The sequence below is a fragment of the Peromyscus leucopus genome, chromosome 1 (genome assembly GCF_004664715.2).
Source record: "Peromyscus leucopus breed LL Stock chromosome 1, UCI_PerLeu_2.1, whole genome shotgun sequence".
Taxonomy (NCBI): Eukaryota; Metazoa; Chordata; class Mammalia; order Rodentia; family Cricetidae; genus Peromyscus; species Peromyscus leucopus.
In genome coordinates, this window is record NC_051063.1 from 42,752,133 (window position 1) to 42,759,887 (window position 7,755).

General features: G+C 38.6%; 1 long non-coding RNA gene across 1 annotated transcript; it reads left to right on the top strand.

Annotated features, from left to right (window-relative positions):
• The first annotated feature begins 1,330 nt into the window (after positions 1 to 1,330).
• LOC119087480 lies at positions 1,331 to 7,157 on the top strand. The gene is made up of 2 exons (XR_005090956.1): positions 1,331 to 1,508; positions 6,514 to 7,157. It is a non-coding gene; the product is annotated as an uncharacterized LOC119087480 (long non-coding RNA).
• The last annotated feature ends 598 nt before the right edge of the window (positions 7,158 to 7,755 follow it).

Genomic DNA, 7,755 nt, shown 5'->3' on the forward strand with positions numbered 1-7,755 from the left:
TCTAGAACTGTGAGCTAAATAACCATCTATTTTTTTCATATTTTTCATATACTACTAAGCATCAAATATTCTGTTAGGCAATATATAATGAACTAAGGTATACGCTTAGCTGCCTCTGTGTGTTTCCTTGAATTCTCTCTTGTTTTTCTCTCTTTACCTTTTCCCAATGTGTGAAACCCGGATAGATTTGGCTTAGATATTCATGTGACAAGCCCACTTGATTTATTCTGAGTGTTCAGGTATTCTCAAGACATCATTAATTTTTTTTTTTAGTCCTTTGATATCTATTTACCCTGCCAGCACCAAAAAATCTTTTTCCAAAGTCTGTCACATGAATGTCTTCCCAAGAAAAAAAAAGAGTTCAGTGAGTGAATCAGTATAGTAAATGAAGAATGACAGCTTGTCAAATTTCCTTTCCTTTTTTGTCTTTGTTTGTTTGTTTGTTTTTAGGAATGCTCAGAAGTATTATTTATTTGAGTCCAGATACAGTCAAGTTGATAACCAATATTAATTTCATAATTGCTGTTTGGAATATAAATTTGTAGATTCACTTCAAAGACAGTTTAGCATTTTCTTAGAACACTACATGTACTGTTAGCACAATATCCAGCAGTTACATTTCTCCCTAAAGTTTGTCAACCACCTGCGCATCCAAACCCTACATACAACTTTTAAGGCATCTATATTAATAAGTGCAAAAGCCTGAAATTGATCAAATGTTACTAGTAGCTAAATAAATAAATTATATATACTAAAAGATGGACTATTACTCATCAGTAAAAGAAATGAGATACAAAAGCAAGAAGGAAACATATGCATGCTATATTTTGAAAGGAAAGCATATCTTAAAAGCTACCTACTACGATTCAATGAAAAACATTCTAGAAAAATAAAAAAAAATATAAAAGTAAAAAGGGCATTGATTGCAGAGTTTAGCATGGATGGAGAAGATGACATGTAGGTGGAGGAGAGTTTTGTCTATTGACACAAATTTTAATGTTAAATTTTTCTTATAACTAATATTTATATATGTTCTACTTATGTTAAAGTATTGTATCGTGCAGCTCATTTAAAAATGTAATGTAAAGTTCTAGTCCTGAAAAGCTATTATAACAAACTATTTAGGATAATTATAAAATGCAAGTTAGTAGTTAGTCATCTGTACAATCAAGCTTTAGTCATGTCAGGTATGTTTTCAAGGTCAAATAGATATGTTTAGATGGATAGTTGGTCTTCAAATACTTCAGAGATACATAGAATATGGCATTTAAGTTGTTTCAATAACATAAGCTTATCATGGTAGTGAGACATGTCTTTCCTGGCAGCACCAATCTACTTCAGAGAAGATGATGAGCATCAAAGAACCCCCATATGGAATTTGCTTTCAATGTGGCAAAGCTAGTCATTTGTCCAAGAAATTGTCCTTGCCTTAACTGCTGACAGTATGCTGTCCAAATTGGACAATCGGGACACAAAGGAAGTTGACTTCCAAACTTTGCCAATACAAGGTAGCCCGGTCCTTCAAGATTTCTTCTCCACAGAAAAGTCTATCAGATATTCTGGGCCTGTAGACTGATGATGGATATCCCACATTGAGTGCAAGTGCAGTTGGACTTCTTTGGACTGGAAGCTGCTAAATAATGACTCAGAGACTTATTATCAATTATGAAAGCTTGGCTTTAACTTAGGCTTGTTCCCATCTCACTATTATAGCTTAAATTAACCTGTTTATTTATCAATGTTCTGCCACATGGCTCATGACCTCTCCTCTATACTGTAAGTCTGACTTCCATGCTCTAGTTGCCTCTGATTTTTCCCTTGAGTTCCTGTTTCTCCCTGGAAGTCCTACCTATCCTCTCCTGCCAGGCTTTTGGCTGTTCAGCTCTTTATTAAGCCAATCATAAGGTGCTTTAGGCAGATGAGGCAAAACAGACACATCTTCACAATGTACAGAAAGATTATTCCACAAAAGATACCTGTCAATATACACTTGTCAAAACTATAACATCCAGGGGTTGGGGATTTAGCTCAGTGGTAGAGTGCTTGCCTAGCAAGCACAAGGCCCTGGGTTCTGTCCTCAGCTCTGGAAAAAAAAAAAACTATAACATCCACTACACCAAGAGCAAACTTCAGTGATTTGGGTGAAAATAATTGAAATGTTTCTCTAATATTAACATATACACCAACAAGCTGCAAATGCAAAAGTGAGTTTGTGCATGTGTGGCAAAGGATGGTTTCTGCCTTCAACCAACAGTACTCTTAAAAAAACAAAACTAAAACATGAGTTCTATGAGTCTGTCTGTAAGACCTGCAAAACAGTCTGCCCATCAACATTCTGGCATGAGGTGGGTTCAGGAATGCACACCCCACTATGAGGATTTAGAGTTAATGATGGGTGAACCAGAGACATTTTCTTCAGCATGTAGCCACTGGTAAGTTATTCCATGCTCTTGTAGAGACACCCTTAACAATTTTTCAACATCAGTCTTAATGAAACTGACTGGTTCATACACAAAGACTTAAATTTGTGCAATCAGTTAGCACATGATACTTATACAGCAATGTCAAATCTTCTTTTATTCCAGTTCCCACTAGAGTGGGGTCACCCTCCTAGAGGTTCTTGGATTATGCTACATTTATCAAATCCTGGTTATCACCCTGAACATTTAACTCAAACAAGAGTTGTCATTGGCACTATATGTCCATTATTTTTCAGGGCTTAATGTTCCTGAGAAAGCACAGAGCTATTTAATAGACAAAGTAATGCCTTTTCCCATAAGATAGGAATATTTATTTAAAATTATTATTTATAATTGTGCTGTTAAAACATTAGTTAGAGCCAAGCGATGGTGGTGCATGCCTTTAATCCCAGCACTCGGGAGGCAGAGGCAGGCAGATCTCTGTGAGTTCGAGGCCAGCCTAGTCTACAAAGCAAGTTCCAGGAAAGGCGCAAAGCTACACAGAGAAACCCTGTCTCCAAAAAAAAAAAACAAAAAAAAACAAAAAAAACTTTAGCTAGAATATTTGGCTTACATAAAAGTACAGCATTTGAAAAGTGAGGTAAGTGAGGTTATAGTGCTGTTGGTGAAAAGCTTGAATTGTGAGAACACATACAAAGAATACAAATTTAATACCAAATTGATAGGCCTGTCTCACATCAAGAAGCTACTTTATTTACAAATATGTCCAAAACAGAAAATGATTTAAGTTACCAAAATAATTTATCTCAACCATAAGACCTATATAGTGCAACCAAATTAAGCATTGAAGTAAACATGCTTGGCTTCAGAAAGCACTGCCTGTTAAGGGATGGAGAGAGGAATAAGTAGTTCGGGGTATTTGCCACTCAATCATGAGGACCTGAGTTTGGATCCCAACAACTATATAAGAGCTGCAGTTGGAAACTCCAACTCTACTGATCTGACGCCCTGCTCTGGCACTCTTTCTCTCTCTCTCTCTCTCTCTCTCTCTCTCTCTCTTCTCTCTCTCTTCTCTCTCTCTGAAAGAAAAAAAGTAAAAAAAAAAAAAAAAGCCCTAACATTGCTTGAAAAACTGGACCCAGAGGTGGAACAGCCCAGAAACCTAGGATAGAACCAAACAAACATGACAGGCAATAAAAAAAAAAATAAATAAAAAAAAGAAAGCCAAAGAAATGTTTCCTAATGATATTCTGCTATGCTTGTACATCAGAGCCTAGCATAATAATCATCAAAGAGACTTCATCCAGCAACTGATGGAAACAGATGCAGAGACCCACAGCTAAACATTAGGCAGAGTTCAAGGAATCCTTTGGTGAGGGGGGAGTAGAGGGAAGGATTGTAGGAGCCAGAGGGGTCAAGAATACCACAAGAAATCCCACAGAATCAATTAACCTGGGTCATAGGAGCTCACAGAGACTGAATTGACAATGAGGGAGCTTTCATGGGACTGACCTAGACACTCTACATATATTAGAGTTGTGTAGCTTGATCTTCTTGTAGGACTCCTAATAGAGGGAGCAGGAGTTATCTCTAACTCCTTTGCCTGCTTTTTGAACCCTTTCCCTCATACAGGGTTGCCTTAATAGGAGAGGAAGTGCCTAGTCTTACTGCACCTTGATATACCATGGCTAGTTGATATCCATAGGAGGCCCACCCTCTTCTGGAGGAGAGGATGGCAGCAGGCAGAGGGAGATGGGGGCAGGACTGGGAGGAGAGGAGGGGAAACTGCAGTTGTGATGTGCCTTTGTTAGGATCTCTATTGCTGCGATGAAACACTATGACCAAAAGGCAAGTTGGGGAGGAAAGGGTTTGTTTGGCTTACACTTCAGCATTGCTGTTCATCATGGAAGGAGGTCAGGACAGGAACTCAAACAGGGCACAATTCTGGAGGCAGGAGCTGACTCAGAGGCCATGGAGGGGAGATGCTTGACTTGCTTCCCATGGCTTGCTCTCAGCTCACCTTCTTAAAGAAGCCAAGACCAGAAGCCCAGGTATGGCACCACCCACCATAGACTGGCCCTTCCACATTGACCACAAAATGAAAAAATGCCTTACAGGTGGATCTCATGGGGCGTTTCCTCATCGGGGTATTTTCTCAACTGAGGCTCCATCCTCTGATGACTAGCTTGTGTTAAGTTAACACACAAAACCAGCCAGGACAGGATGTTAATAATAATAATAATAATAATAATAATAATAATAATAATAATAATAGATATTGTCTGTTAAAATGACAATAGGTATTGGTTTGTAATATTAACTCAGATTTAGTTACTAATGTTTTAGGTTGAATTAATTATCAGCCCACAGAAGCATAAAAGCTTCAATGCAGTACCATCTTCAGTCAATCCCACAGAAGGGAAAAGGGCAGAGGTGGAGGCAATCAGAATAACATAAAAAAAATTAAATGACAGGGATAAGGTTGCTACTTCCTGAAAGCTGGAATAGTTATACATTTATGTTCCTTCAACTAAGTATGACTAAAGACTGAGGGCCTTCTATACATAAGCAAGAATATGCAAAATGAGGCATGGGGAAGACAAACAGGCTGGGGACCTGTGCAACAGCATGGGTTGGAACTGCTTGGCTGTTTCTCTTGATTACTAATGTTCCTTTGAAGTCTTCAATTGCTGTCTCTACATTTTAGGATTCAGTCACTTCCTCCTGTCTTTGCTGGAGTATCCCAATGAATCTGCCTTTCTATGCATTATGAGGCTCCCCCAGTCTTTGCTGTGCATGTTCCTGCTCCAAATCTGATTCTTCTTGGAAAATGTGTTACAGGAAGACTCCAAAGAATGCACGCCTTCTCTTGATCCCACAAAGCTTAAGAACTGAGAACTTGAGCACAGTGTTCTGAAATGCTACAGTTTATAGATACACACAAACATCAAAAACTAATCCAACAAGTTGTATATATTTATGATGAATTATCTAAATACAGTTATGATTATATGAACCTATAATATATTTATATTCATATATTGTATATGAACCTAAAATATATTTATGATGATGGAGCAGTTCTGTGTTACGGAGGTAGTGGCAGCATGAATCTGTATCTGTAAATAAATAGCACAGTAAAATAAAGCATATATATTCTAATCATTTCAAATTCCTGGGTTTATACTGCCCTATAATTGTGTGAGATGGAACTACTGAAAAAAATGCATAGAGGATACATAAATCCTCTCTTCACTACTTTTAAAGTTCTCTATGAAACTATTTTAAAATTAGGTGTTAATAAAAGAATTCAATCCAAGGTTATGTATTCAACTCTGTGGATTTCATCTGCCTCTTTGAAACACATGAAAAGTCACAAATAGGGCAGGAGAGGTGGCTCTGCTGTTCAGAGACTACACTGCTTCTCTAGAGCACAGCAGTTCAAGTCCCAGGACTCATACTGGGAGGCTCACAACCACTTGCAACTCCAACTTCAGGTGATCAATGCCCTCACTGGCATCTGTTGGCACTTGGATACACAAAGCGCACACACACACACATACAAACATACACACACATACATACATACACACATACATACATACACACTCATACATACACACACACATACATACATACATACACACACATACATACATACACACACACATACATACATACACACACACATACATACATACATACACACACATACATATTGGGGAAATTATAAAGGCCACTCCACGTAGTTAAAAGGAAGATTTATTTAGTGCATGACTTACAAATGAAGGAATAGACAGGTTGCGGGGATCTGGGGAAGGTGTATCGCAATCCAGCGGTGTTCTCTGGAGCTCTGCTCCATCCACCTCCACCGTCCAGGGTCCAAGAACAGAGAGAGTGCTTGCCCATCCAGGTCTTGGGTCTCCAGACGCCTCCCTTGGCCCCGCACACACACACACACACACACACACACACACACACACACACACACACACACACACACTTGAAAATTGCTGTGAACAACAGAACAGAATTAATGTTGTGAATGCTCTTCTGGAAATTTTCAGTGTGCTTTCTCCTTTCCTCCCCACAGGAGTGCTTGACTGCAAGAGGCCACACAGTAAGAAGCATATTTTCACACCAGTCATTAAGTTTGTTCTGAAGTTGAAGATAAAATAAATAACGAGTGCAAAGACTTGAAGATCTGTTAAACAGAGTTTGAAGATTTTTTTCAGAAGAGATAGAGAGTAAATATTTTAAGCTTTATGGGCTGTACGGTGTGCTTTGACCACTACTGAATGCTGGCATTGCCGAAAAGCAGCTACACCAATAGGCATAACCATCAACATTGCCGTGCCTCCAGCTACTTACAAAACACATACATGCAGGTCGAGCCTGCAGGTGGTTGTTTGCTGACCTCTGGTATCAAGCCCTTTGCTACACAAAGCCTTAATTTTGTATTTAGATCATTTACCTCACAGAGATAATACAGGTGAAGACATAATGGATTTAGGAGCCATCTTCCAGCTTTATCACTGACTGTGCCCTCTGTGAAGTGTAAAAGAAGATAAACAGCAAGACTCTCTTCCAAAGCTTGAAATGTCTAAATCTCATATCGATTGGGCTGATAATTCATACGGAGCATCTTCTCTCAGACTTCGAAGTCTGAAACAGATTTTTAACTCTGCAAACCATTAAAGCTCACCCTTAGAAGGTGGACATGGGTCCTTACACCAACAACTGTGAATGTGGCTTTTTTATCAAACAGAAATGAGTTGATATCAAAAAGAAAAGCTTACTGAAATAACCATAATGATACAGCAAGTTTTCTTTCATGTTTCATATTTTATATCCAATCTCATCTGAAAAGTGTGCATGGACTTTAGGACATCATTCTTTTGAGATGAATTATCTTATCATTTCATTGAGATAAATATTTTATTAGAATGACATGCATGACACTTAATCTTGGTTGTCAACTTTAAGGGATTTAGAGTCGCCATAGAAACAAATCTCTGGGCAAGTCTGCAAGCAAATCTCTCAATTGAGTTTGTTGATGCAGGAAGAACTGCCCTAAATATAGGCAGTACCATTCCACAAGCTAGGATCAGGGACTGGATAAAAAAAAAAAAAAGCTGGGGGGAATCAATTTGAATATAAGCATTCGTCTCTCTCTCTCTGGTTCGTGACTGTGGATGTGACTCGATCAAGCATCTTACACTCGTGCCATCATGATGGACTGTGTCCCCTCAAACTGTGAGACAGAATGAGCCCTTCATCCCCTAAGTTGCTTCCTCTAAGTTAATTGGTCACAACAATAAGGGAAGTAGCTGAG